We start from the raw sequence: 14,569 nt of genomic DNA on the forward strand, positions 1-14,569 counted from the left end.
ACCTATATGCTAGAGAGCTCTATATTCTCAATTAAGCCACAAGCCCTCTTGTTTTCAATTTCTTCTGATTGGTGAGAGGTGATTTTTTTTTTTTTTTGGTATTTGTTTGCATTTCTTTAGTTTAGTTTCTTTTCTTCCTTTCTTTGTAATAATCTGTATTCCTTGTTGAATTTGACTGTGTTAACTTGTTTGCAGGTATCTGGATAAAGTTGGAAGGTTGATTATTTTTAAATCATTGCAAATTAGCTGTGTTCCAGTTCATTCGTTAACTGGGTTTGTAATGGAGAAGAAAAAAGAAAAATCCAGAAGGCAGTAGTATTGAAAGTGGGGAAGATTCCCACACCTGCTTTTTTAATTACCTTCAAAGTAACACCCATGAATGCCTGGATCTCCTTTACTCAGAAAAGGGACAGTACAAAATTGTTAGTAAAAGAGGCTCCAGGCCTGGAACTGCTTAGAGAAAATTCCTTCTGCAAAGAAGATACTTTTGTCCCTTGGTATCACATCTCAGCAGCCTTCAATAGCACAATGTGAGTTTGTGTTCTTTCCACTGTTCTTGTTAGGCTTTTCCTATATTGTAGAAAAATACTGATTTATTGATCATATTTTTGTTTAGTCTTTCCAGTTTATTTTTCATTTAGCAAGTTTTGATTAGATTATTTTTTTCTTGAGCATTTCATAATTCTTTTGCCGAAAAACCCCAAAATGGCCACAGTGTGGAGTCCCTGTTCATCACTCACCCCAAACCAGGCTCATCAAGGTGGGTGGTGTCTGCTCATTTTGTTCAAAAGTCAGTCTCATACATCTCCTCTGTACTCGCCCACTTGTCTGCGTTGGTGTGCCAGGGAGGAGATGTTTTATTTGGCAGGCTGTATTTGAGGGTTTTCCCTGCAGAGGTCTTCACAGCTCCCTCCTCCAAAGAGCATTTGCAAAGGTGCTGCTGATGTTCCAATAAAACTGTTTTCCTTGTGGTCCTTCACAGGGATGTAGGAGTGAGTGCCGAGGAGCTGAGCAGAACTAATTTTATTGCAAATGACAGCAAATCTGAGGCCACAGAGAAACTGAGGCAGGAATGGTAATTACTCTGTGACTGCTGAGAGGGCTTGACAGAAAGGAGGGACCTGATAAAAGTCTGAGAACTGTTTACCACAGTTCAATATTTCAGGAAACCAAAATAATGATGGTTGTTTCTTTCTTACTCTGTAGCTTCAGCTGCAGAATGAGGAACTACTCAGGCAAATAATTAAAAATGCACACCAGATAAAAGCAATTTAAAACAGCTGTCTTCCCTTCTGAGGAACTTTGAATGAAGTCTCACTTGTCCAGGATTACTTGCCATGAATAAGGGACAGGTAATGCAGAATAGCAAAAATATTGATGAAGCTACTTGTTTGATGTGTTATTAGAAAAAAAGAGGGTGCAGTGTAGAACCAGAAATGAAATGAAAAAGGAGGACATCAAATTCTGCATTAAATATTTTTTTATTTAATAAATTAGTATTTGAAAAATGCTATTATTTTTTTGAGCTGTTGAAAGGATAAGACAAGTAGTTTCTGAATTTGTATTATGGCTATCAATCCAGCAAAGTCAAGACAACACCAGATAACTCAAAGGAGTAAGGGAAATGTTCCTTATTAGAATGTGTTCAGAGTTTCTGTAAAGCATTAGTAATTTGTATATATCAAATTTGTATATATCAAATCTGTTACATTATTTGAATCCTTTTTACTTTCATGTCTTTATTTTGTTGTGAGGCAGGATGCAAATATTAGTTTTATAGAGCAGGAGATGAGTTGAAGTGAAAACAGGTTCCAACCAGGTAGATCAGTCTTGGGATGGGAACACACTGTGCTGAATTGCCCACACAGTGCTGCCAACGTATGTGAGTCATGAGTACCACTGCCACTTCCATTTATAGATTCCTTAGGAACAGAGGCAGCTATAAATGCCATGGAGTGCCAGTTTTTTTAAAGAAGGTTTGGACTCAAAATGTTGAGCTCCACAGAACTAATTACATCAACACAAGATGTCCAAAGTAATTCCCCTTTGAGAAATTACTGAAGTTGCCAAATACAGCTCCCATCCTCTAGGGAAGTGCCAAGACTTCAATAAATGCTTTCATCCCCAGAACACTCAAGCCATCAGAAATGTTCACATAAAACATTAACAATGAAATGTGAAGTTTAGCATATCAATATTTTGAAGTACAAACTTCTTGAAACAAAATGTTTGATCCTTATTTTTCTAGAGGAAAATTCTAAATTTTCAACAGCAAATAGTATGAGATTCACAGTCTGAAAATTCCCAGGCTAAAAGGTTGCTCAGTTAAAGTTTTTTCACCTATTAAGGTGGTTTGAAAGAGTAGGGTACCTTGAACTACACAAGTGTACTCTATGTGGAGTATAAGCTGTGAGTAACCATGTAGTGTAACACACTTTAACAGGCTGAGAACACCATAGGTAATGTGCATATATTAACTTAATACTTATGCACATGCTTCATATATATGCATATATTTTGGGTAAGTTAGTTTACATTTCCACACACCAAATATTTATTGAGAAACCAAGGAACTAATGGAATAGGAGTTCCAGATTCCTCTTCCATTACCTTATGAAAAGAATGGTCTTCATAGCCTATAAAATTCAAACTTCAAAGTATCCACTGTAGATGAGACCTTTGTGCCTGAAATAATTATCAGGCACTCCAATCTGTTGTTTCTATTGTTTCCACTTAGATGAGTAGTCTTCTTTTTCCTTCCACAGTAAAAAAAGAATTTAGGTGATGCTACTGTTCATATGCATATACATGTGTGTATATCCATATGTATATTTTTATATTTATATCTACATCTAGGATCGTTTCTCAACATCAAAATTTATCACCTCTCAACAGAGAAAGTTTCTGGCATTCAGATGGGAGCACCTACCCTGGCAGAGCACACACACAGTGTCACGTATTTAAGTCCTGTGGATGTAGTTCAGGTTGAGAACTTGAAATTGTCACTTGTGTCCTATAAGAATGTCTTAACCTTGAGGCAATTTTTGGGATGTTACAATTTCCGTCTCTCTTGTGAAAACAGCTCTGCTTTATGTAAGTAATTAAAATACTAATTGAATCTGGATCTTTCACAACTTGAGATAAGTCCCATAACCAGTGGGCTTGGAAAACCAGCCTAGTTAGCCCTGTGAATGTGTAATTAGTTATACAAGATGAGGTTACTCCAGTAGAATAATTGAGAGCAGCTCACTTGAGAATAGCAGAGAAAGCTGGTACTTAATGCACTCACCAAGTCTATAGGAGAGCCACTCATTCCTGGTAGGACTTCAACTCCTGTGCTGGGATTTGAAGTATGGCATCTTGATTTCCAGTGAGGCTGTGACTGGTTAAATTGTGGGAGAATGCTTGTCTAGATTTTCATAAGAATATTCAAATTGTTTGGGGTTTCTCTGGATGAAGCGAAAAAGAGATCCTTAATTTTTTTTTGTAGCAGAAGAGTTTCTTCTTGCATACCTCTATTAAGATTAGCAGCTCAAGAAATTCAAGAACTTTAAAAAATGTATCAGTAATGATTCTTGAAATATTCATTTGTTAATATTATAATTTATGATGATGCATCATGAAAGTCATTCCTGTTGCTGATAGGAAAAGTAGACAATGGGAAACATGATGTTTGCATTGGCCTGTATTTATGTCTTGACGACTTATAGTGTTTACATGTTTTTCTTCCTCCTGAGTTATGGAAAAGCCTTAGCACTCTGTTTGTAATAGATTCTGCATCCAGCAGTTCCTTTGGAAAAACAAAACTCAAATACCTAGGAAATGTTTCAACCTATCTTGCCTTTCATAGGATGTGACAAACTTCCTCTTCATGCAGTATGTGGTGTCTGCCTGCAGTCCTGCTGGCAACTCTCTGCAGTCAGGTCCCAGACACTTCTGATATGGGCTCTTCCCTTCCAAGTGTTCTCAACCCACCAGGATGGATCTGTGGAGAGTATTGGCAAAACATTGTGGAGTAGCTTGTGCTGCCCAAATTCTTAACTGCATTTGTTCTTTGGAATGAAGGGAAAGCTCCTCTTCAAAACAGACTGGGGCTGTGTACAACATAAGCAGTAATAATCTGAGTTCAAAATAAATTCACTCCTTACAGTATTTTGACAGAACACAACCTCACAGAAAGTCTTTTTGCCTTCTCTAGAAGTGCACTATTTGCACAAAATCTATCCTGCCTTGCAAAATAAGAGTGTAAGTGCTCCTGCGGTTAATTGGTGGCTTAGGAATTTAGTATATAATATAATCCTACTTATGCAAAATTGTGCTTTAGTAGTCCAATACTTTAAGGTGCTGAATCTGTCTATAAAGCTGATCTGTTCTATTACCTGCTTTGGTTACCTGAGAGTAGTTTGGCTCTATCATTTGTACGAGGGAATGGATACATTGAGGCTAAGTTTTTGTTATCATGTGCTGCATATTAAATCAAGAAATGGTTGCTGTCTTTAACTGCAAACTCTCTTGGGTCTGTAGTCTCTTCTCTTTAATTTTTTTAACTGAAAATTCCATTGTGCTGCCTGGTGCCAGTAAATTATCCCAAAATGTGCTCTGTTTCTCTCACCTAAGCAAAACTGTGATGCTGTGCTGGACTTGACTGGAGCAGCCTTCTGAGTACGACAGAGAAACAGTAGATAGCTGTGACAGCACCTTAATACTTTTTGGCAGTTCTTTTTGGCACTTGGAGACAAACGTTACTGAAGAGTCCTTTTTCTGCTTAACTGCTCTATCTGGTGTTTAGTAATGGGAAGCACTAAAGGGAAGCCTAGATCCACTACAGTGGGTAGGTAGATTGATGTTCAGTGGTAAGGTAAACTATTATTTTTACTGTACCTCCAAGCTATCTGATGCCTGCGTATCAATATCCTCATTTGAGATATTTTGAAGATTTGGATGCAAGCTGTTTCTACTTTTGCACCTGTGGGCCAGTCAGGAGACCAAACAGTTTCTTCACTGTCATAGTCCCATAATTTTCTCTTTGTCAATTAACTGAAGAGGCACCTTTCATTCTGTGATGGTTCTGGCTCTTCTTTGCACTTGCATTCATACTTCAGGCTATCGCTTGACACTCTTAAAGGATGTACAAACATCAGCGGTCACTTCCTCCTTGTTAGGCTTTAATAATTTATATTCATGTGCTCAGCCTATGATACCTGACACCTTTTCTATCCAAGGGATTCTGGATTTCTCCCATGAGGTTGTCAAGTTCATCTTTTATCAAATACAGTTGTTGAGTTCCGTGACTTTGCATTGGCAGGGAGAAAAGCTCTAACAACACGACTAAAATTTTTTTTAGTATCAATTTTGATTTATGCTTCTACTTTTATCCCCCTCCCTAAATTTTTAGAAGTTCATCAAAGCCTCTTTCTGACCTTGGTTTGCGTTGCTTGAATTGCAGGAGGGTTTATTCATCATCATATGGTCTGCTTCCTTAAAGATAAGATGATACAAATGTAAAAATATTCCTTTATCTGCTGTGGAGCTGGTTTGAAATAATTAATAGGCATGGATTTTGGCTTCACTCTCAATAAACTGACCAACATGTATTGCTGTATCTGCTAATAACTGATCTGTTTATTCTACTTGGGAAATCAGGTGAAAGTCACCCAAACATGCCTTTTGCCTGTGAAACTTCTTAGTTGCTCACTGAGCTAATTTTTTTGCACTCCAATGATGACCAGTATTAACAATAACAGGGACATTATACCTTCTGGTCTTGTTCCAGTTATGGCAAAAAACAACTGAACTGTTTTGACAGCACAATTGCTATCACAGGCTTTTTGAAAATCTCTAATATTTTTCATGAATGGTGCTTGTCACTTTACATTAGCTGTATAAAATGAGAACAGCCACTTGACACTTGGCTGAAAATCTGCTTGGTGCTTTCTGGCCTGGAAAACATACTTGCTTCTAAACAAGTTGTAGAAGGAAATTGCTCTTGATTTTTATTTTTCCTGCTTCCCAGTGAGGACAATAATACAGGGTTTTGTTAGCTGTTGAGGCTGACAATGCTGCCATCTTCTGAAAAGCCTGCTCTGGTTCTTTCTTCAGTTCCATTGGTATCTTCTGTATTTTCCATGTTCTTAAAAGCATGAGATGACCAAAGGTTTATTTGCCCCTTGTTTAGAACATGCTCTCTATTAAATTTTTACTTTTTGTATTTGCTCAGTTTTATAATTTCTGGCACTTTGAAGTTTTTAAATTTGTCTGTCAGAAGATCTTTATTGCCGAATCTAGTCCATCATTTAGGCTTGATCTGTTAACAACAATGTAAGCATATTCTGATTGTTAATTTTCATTTGAGCTTGTTATTTGTTGAGAATTTTTCTGCTCATCTGCTGGACAGGCATGTTGATTTAAAAAGCAAATATTGGCTGTTTGGTCTTTTTTGGGAATCATTTGCCCTTTCAAACTATATTTCTCTAGAGTTTTTGTCACTTGCTTTTGGTTTGGTTTGGGGTTGTTCTTTTTTTTTCCTCCTATACTCTTGTTATCTAGACTTTGGTTTTTTTTGTTGCTGCTACTAAATAAACAATAGAAATGTATTCCTTGCTTTTTCATTTAATTCTCTTTGGAAAAATCTTTTTACTTTTCTGCTTGTACTATGAATAATTGTGGTTACTACAAGAGGCATAGATCTTCAAGGTAGTTTTTACCTTTCAGGCTTACAGCTATGAACTGTAAACTTGAATTAATTTTTTGAGATTCTTGTCTTTGATTTTCACTTTAGCCATGCAGTGATTATTGTTGCAGCATGTATTTGCTTGTTTATGTGCATAAATATTTGCTGAAGGATTGTGAAGTTTACTTTAAATGAAGTAATTTATATATAAAGTTGTACATGAATTACAGTATTGCTTTCTATTTTCCTGCAAGAAAATAGAAATAGGCTTGTGAATTTTCCTTGAGGAAGCTACATTGTTGTTTGTGAGAAAAATATTTTCATAACCAAATTATCCAATAAGGCAATATAATTATCCAATACGAATAAAGGCAGCTTGAACCAAGAATATCTGCACCACCTAGGAGGTGCCAGCTCTTTTGTCATGAGGGAAATAGACTTCAGTGTTGATGATGGCTGAATGCATTTCAGCTATTATGTAAAGTGAATTCTTTAAGTATTCCAGTGATAAGCATTTGGAAGCAAAATCTTTCTTCAGTGGTGTGCTGAAAAGGTTTTGTTCATGCTGTATAACTGAATGTTAGTTTAAGCTGTTGTGCCAGGGTGTGTTCATTTTGAAGTTCTCAAATGCCATTATAAAATCCAGCTAGTTCCTTGCTTTTTTTGGCAATCTTTCTAGTTATTTAAGATGCTTAATTTCACATTAAGGCAACTGACTTCTGTTCCTCCCTCATACCTGGTTTTCAATTTCTCTGCAAAGAATTTGCAAGTATAGACACTTCTGTTCTAACAACTAGGCAAGGTCAAAGAATTTTTACGCTCCAGCACCAATTAAAGTCTATGCAAGGCTGCTTAGTTATTTTAGAGAGAGACCTATTTTGAAAATCAATTAACTGCTTTCACCTCAACTCACCAACCTACCAATGCTCCCTCTAGTTCACTGCCTGAGAGAAAAATAGTAAAAAGGAACACAATGTTTCTACTGGGAAATGTGGTAGTTTCACCCTTTCACATGGGATTCCTCATCATGTATGGGCCTTGCTGCATTATGATTTTTTAAAATTTTTATTTTTAATTGTAAGAGGTGTGCCACTGTTGCTAGGAATTCACCCACAGTGGCACTGACAATGCACAGGCCTCCAGTTCTACAGCCATTTGCAGTGATAGATCACCTTAAGGCAGCTCAGAGCAATTCACTGGATTATGGAAACAGCTGCTGGGGCTAACAAGCCTCAAGTGCTCATTCTGACACTCTGCATACATATAGTGCCGAGCTGCTGTTAGCTGTGGTGAGGATGCCTTTCTATAGATAATGTTATATGTGGATCACTTTCAAATACTCAAAATCCAATTAAGACTGAGGGCTTTCAATTTGCCCTTCAGCTACCATGAGAGCAAAATAATCTCTTTTTTGCAAAGAAAACTGTCATTATAAATGTTTGTCTTGGTGTTGTCTGTGAAAGACATTTTTTTACAGCAAACTGTACCTTCCTCATTCTGCTCATAAGTAAAGGTGAATGTCATTGCAACACTGGGGTTTGCAGACTTAGAGAAAACACACTTACTTGGCAATGTCATTTAAAAAACCCAAAACCAAACAACAAAATTTGGTAGTAAATGTTTTAGTGTGGATTTTATCTATCTAGACTACTCAGGTGATCACATACAAATTTAGTAGATGGGAGCCAATTGAAAAAAATGCAAATTCAATGTTTTGTTGTTGCTTTTGTTATTTCAAGCCCTAATCACGTAATCCTTAGCCCACTCAGCTTTTGTATTTTTCCATTACGTATACATCCACAATGTGACAAATGCAAATGCTTAGTAAATGGCTACAGTAATGCAGTGTACTCCAGCATTAATGTCCTTTTTGGTCTCTTGATCGCCTCTTGATGCAGTTGGTACATGTTACAAGAATTTCTCTATCAGAGGCAAATTGGAGCATCCAAGCCACATGAAAGCTTTCTCATCTGTGGGGGAATATTGATATAATCCAGCAAGGTTAAGATTGAATTTTCTCATATCAAAAAAAAAAAAAAAAAATCAACACTTAAGAATTTCTCTGGCTATTAGAATAGCTCATAAATGGATTCAGAAACCTGATTTATCTAAAAATCCAATATAGAAGAGGGGAGTTATATTTCCATTTGTCTTTGTCTATGATAATTGTCTACTATGGTCAATGGGATTGTTTTACATTCAATAAAATGAGAATGAGAGTGTCAGCATTTGCAGCACTTCCTACACTTCACATTAGGTGAATGGAACAACAAATGTTACAGTAATTTGGCTGAATTGTCTGAGACCAAGTGCTCACTGCATTGACTGATCCATGGTCAGGACTTCCAGGTGCTGTGTGACACAGTTATCAATATGCCAGTTTCAGGCAAGGTTAGATCCCAGCTGTACAGATAACTTTCCATGCTGGATGCTAATGGTAATCCAGTTTAACTGATGGTTATCTGACAACTAAAATGAGGAAAAAACTGATGAAAAGAGACTGGGAACAACTGAGAAATTAGGTGGACTGTTGATTCATTAGTTCATTCTTTTTTTATGCAGTTATCAGGATTATCTTTTTCTCTCCTTTAATAGCATGAACTTAAGATAGGAAGCTAATGCAATTATGCCTTCAGGGATAAATGATGTGAAAATCTTGCAAATGGCTCCTAATGCTTCAAACAGTATGACTAGAGGTTTTCCCTTGAGGGAGTTATGGTTTAAAATTGTGCATTTGGTGAAAGTTCTGCAGTGGGAGAATCTTGTTGGAGCTAGTGAATGGATAATCCACAGAGTTTTTAGGACTTCGAAATGGATTGTTATTGCTTGAAATCTGTGACTGTCTCTCAGAAGCTCCTTATAAAATTTAGTAGACAGAATAGCAGTAATAGGATCCTTTCAATAAGGAATAAATGTTTGGAAAATAAGGAAAAGCGGTGAATTAAATTGTAGGCTTTCTCAGTACAGGGAACTTACAACTGAGACTTGTGCTATTTATAAATATATAAAAAAGACAAGAAAACAATTAATTTGGTGGTACTATGTTACTGAGGATAAAGAGAAGCATTGGTAATGAAGAAGTGGCAGGACCTTCATGTGCAATAAAATGGCAGATGATGTTGAGAACAGATAAATGTAACCTGTTGCATATGTGAAAAAAATAATAGCAGCTTTATGTACACAGTGATTTACCCTGGGTTGACTATTGCCACTCAGGGAAAAAAAGGTGCTGGTGTTATTACCCCAGTTCCATGAAAATGTCAGCACAGTACAGGGTAGCTGTGCAAAACACAGCACACTACTGGAAATTATCAGAGAAAAGCAGAGAACAAAATGTCTTTTTGCCATTCTAGGATTGTATGGTGCACCTGTGGCTCAAATTATGTGTGGGTCTTTGGTCCTCCTACATTTCAGGAGAAAATGGTAGAGAAATGAGAACAGTACAGAGACAGGCCATTAGGGTAATCAAAGATGTTCCCTGTGAGGAACAACTAAATAACCCAGAACTCTTGGCTTGAAAAGGAAGCTACTGAGGGAAATTAGATAGAAACCTACAGAATCATGGTACTGGGTCAAGGTTAACAGAGGCTGGCCAACTTCTCTCCTACTGCAAGGGCAGGGGGCTACTGGGTGAAAGTAGTGAGGGCTTCTGTAGAGCACTGAAATAAGCTACTGATTTACTGTCTTGTGTAATTAAGCTGTGAAACTCCTTGCTACCAGAAGCTAATAGTGTATGTGGGTTCAAATGGGGCTGTACAAACTAATGGCATAATGGGGCTGTTGAATGTAAACTAATTTTGGCTCAGGAATTCCCTGACCCATAGAAAAGTACAAGAAAGATATTCAGGAAATATCAGAACACTCTGATGCCATGTTCCCTTGCTTATTTGACTACTGCTACAGCCTGCTGTTGGAGAGGAATACTCATCTCTGTGGGTCTTTGGTCTGAGCCAGTGTGTTTTGTTTTAAGGCTGATAAATCCCTTGCTCCCATCTTTGTTGTCTTTTGCTCCAGATGTGGCAGGCATCTCCAAGACTCCTAATCCATTTCTACATCTATATATTTACCAGGGGCATTTAATACCTGTCATCATAGAACAGATGACCAAGGGTTTCTATTTCGACTGCAGAAAAAGCTTAGCAAACCTAAGATGTTTCTGAGAAAACATTAGGGGATAAAAAATGGGTGTCTCTGGATCCTGAGTTTAGCAGAAAACATTCACTCAACTCTAGTCTCCAGGAGTTTGTAAAGCTTAGCAGCTTGTGTTCTGATAAAGGGCAGAAAATAACACTGCCACGTGTGCCTGTGGGCTGTCCTGGAGCTGAGGCAGGGCAGCAGTGCCAGGTGGCCAGCAGTTCTGTTCTCTGCCCTGTGGGGTGAACACTGCATCAGTGCTTCATCATGTGTGTGAATGGTACTGCATTTTAGGCAGTTCACTTTTATAACAATGCCCTTTAGTACAGCTGTTTTAAATCCCTTAAACAGGAAACCTACCTGTTCTACATTGCTCAGAGTTGCCTGATGGTAAACTCTCCCATCTACTGTTTCTTTTTACTGTGAAAATCTGGGCATAGTGTTTGAAGCATAGACGAAGTGGAAGTCGAGTCAAAAGGGAGAGACTGTGGGGTTTATAGCTAAAGGAGAAAAAGAGAACATTTTTCTAGTTCACCAATTCTGGCCAGTCAAATTATTGGCACCTAGTGTATCTGAACCTGAAAGCCCTGACTGGGAGTACATCATTGGCTGCACAACTATTCAGGTTGTTCTCTCTGGAGACTGACGGCGTATTCCTTGTGACCTGAAGCAGCTGTTTGCATCCAGTTACTACTGAAAATCCCTTGTTATTGATTAAAGCAATGGATTCATCTTGGTGCACAATGGACCTTCTTGAGCAACTTCTACAGAGTTGCCTTTGGTAGGGTTACTCCTGATTTGCTGCAAGGAAACCAAATCATGCCCAAAATACTTTTGTTTATGTAGAAACATCACACAACTGTTCCATGGAAAACCTTTGCCTATCTTACCCTTCTACAACCAGACTTGAATTGTAAACACTGTACAACTCTTTAGTGGTGTAATTCTCTTCTGTTTTTCTCTTCCTTCATTTTTCTGTCAATGTCAGTTTTGCTCAGGGTATTTCTAAGCCTGATCAGACAGAGTACAGTTAGGGTGAAAAATTACTTAAAATAAGGTGCTGATATTTATTCTTTCCCCAGCCTGCATTGCTGCTGAATTACCTACATTTTGTGTGCAAATATCAGCCCAGCATCTGACCCATTTGTTTCTTCAAAAGTAACTAGGTTAACTCAGTATCCTGGCCAGATTTCAACCTGGGTAATTACATACTTCTCTCCATAAGTTAGCTTCTGACTTCCATTTCAATAGATGACTGTGTTCAGCCTGTTGTATTTCAAACCCTTTTAGATTACATTTTTGGTATTCACTTGCCCTCTGTTACTTGAAAGTACCTTCATTTTGAATTCTGTGGCAATCCATTAAAATATTTTCTCTCTTGACACACAGTGCATATCGAAACCTTCAGGGAGAGAACATACTTCTATGTGTCACTTTATTATTATCTCAATTACAATTATATAAGAGAAAATATGAGCATATTTTCAAGTTAAAACCAAGGTGAAACAGCAGAGGACAAATGCCAAGAAGAACTTTTGTAATAAAAAAAATACAAGACTATAATAATTGAATATTAAATAATTTCAGAATTTTATAATACACAGAGCAAAAGAATTGTAGTAGCAGTTTCCCTAAATAAAAATTTTAACTTGTATTCATTTTTTTTCTTTTTGTTTTTATACTGTTCCACTCTCATCCTTGTACTCTTGGCCCTGAGGAGAAGAGTAGATTCCACAGAGATTTTTGCTAATTTCCAATTAGATAATTTCCTTTTTTTCAGGAAGTCATATCTTTCCTTTAGTTTGTGCAATTGGAAAAATAGGAAATGGTCTCTACTTCCAAAATCATTGTCATTGTTCATCATTAAATTTGCAATTTGTCTGCTTCCAAAGTGGATACACTTCCTATCAGGCAATGGTAATCACGGAACGTCTGCTGTGTTCAAGGGCTGTTATCTGTTATTTGGAATTAATTACACTTAATCACTCATATTTTTAGCAGATTTTGTCATCTCTGCAGTGAAATATCTGTCTACAATAGCATGTGTAGATATAAAAATATACACCTGTAAAGATGAACAAGTAACAATGTGAAATCAGTATCTGGTTTTACCTTGTCTTTAATTACCAGCCTAAGGTGCCCTAGGATATTGTGTACCTCCACTTTGCTTGAAGTGTATTGCTCCACTTTTTCATCTGCTGTTGCACTTTCTACTTCTTCAATTTGTTCTAGTTTAATGCTGATTCACCCATGCACCTCAGATGTTGATGGACTAGATCTTTTTGTTTTGTGATGTATATAAGGACTAAACTTTTATTCTAGGCACTAACAGCTGGCATCAATCTCTTTCGGGGGAAACATCACCTGTCTGCAAAAATTTTTGAGTTACCTGTCTATATCTAAAAATCACCAGATAGTTATTTCTTTCTCTGCCAGGAGATCATAGAATGCTTTGGGTTGGAAGGGACCTTTATAGGTCGTCTAATTCCAGACCCCTGCAAAATGCAGTTACATCTGCAACTAGATCATGTTGATGATCTTCAACATGATCTTGAATGTTTCCAGAGATGGGGCATCCCCTACCTCTCTGGGCAAACCTGTTCCAGTGTTTTACCACCCTCATTTAAAAACATTCTTTTCTTATATCTAGTCTAAATCTACCCTCTTTTGGTTTAAAACAATTATGCCTTGTCCTATTGCAACAGGCCTACATAGAAAGGTTGTCCCTATATTTCTTATGAGTCTCCTTTAGGTTTTGAAAGGGCACAATGAGTTCTCAGAGCCTTGAGGCTGAACCCCCCCAGATCTCTTAGCTTGTCTTCATAAGAAAAATGTTCCATCGTTTTTCTGGCCTTCCTCTGGACCCACTCCAATGGGTCCATGTTGTTCCTGTGCTGATGACTCCATAGCTTGGTTGCAGTACTCCAGGTGGACTCTTACAAAAGCTAAGAAGAGGGGGAGAATCAGCTCCCTCCAGCTGCTGGTCAAGCTTCTTTTGATGCCACCCAGGATATGGTTTTCTGAGTCACAAGCTCACAGTGCCAGCTCAAGCTCAGCTTTTCATTCACCAATACCCAGAAGTTCTGCTCAGCAGGGCTGTTCTCGAGCCAACCTTTCGTTCCCCAGGCTGTATTGATTCTGGGAGTTGCACTGACCCAGGTGCAGCACTCTGCACTTGGCCTTGCTGTACCTCAGGAGGTTCCCGTGGGCCCTTGAGCTTGTCCAGGTCTCTCTGGATGGCATCTCATTCCCCAGACATGTCAACTCCACCACTCAGCTTCATGTCATCTGCAAACTTGCTGAGGGCAAACTTGATGCCATTAGTGATGATTGATGGAGATAACAAAACAGTCCCAGTACGGACCCCTGAGGGGACACCACTTGTCACCGTTTGTCATCTGGATATGTAGTTATTGTCTACTACCTTCTATGTGTGATCATCCAGCAAATTCCTCATCCACTTAACAGTCTGCCCATCAAATTCGTATCTCTCCAGTTTAGAGAAGAGGATGGGGGACCATGTCAACGAGCTTACAGAAGCTGGGATAGACAACATCCATATCTTTTCCCTTGCCTACTGATCTAGTCACTCCATCATCGGTTGGTCGGTCAGGACTTGACCTTGCTGAAGCTGTGCTGGCTGTCTTGTATCATCTCCTTGAACTCCATGTGCCTTAGCACAGCTTCTAGGAGGTTCTGTTCCATGATGTTCCCAGGGACAGAGGTGGGGTCAGTAGTGCCTAGGGTCCTCCTTCCTTTGGCACC

This window comes from Vidua chalybeata, chromosome 3 (assembly GCF_026979565.1).
Source record: "Vidua chalybeata isolate OUT-0048 chromosome 3, bVidCha1 merged haplotype, whole genome shotgun sequence".
In the NCBI taxonomy this organism is placed as follows: Eukaryota; Metazoa; Chordata; class Aves; order Passeriformes; family Viduidae; genus Vidua; species Vidua chalybeata.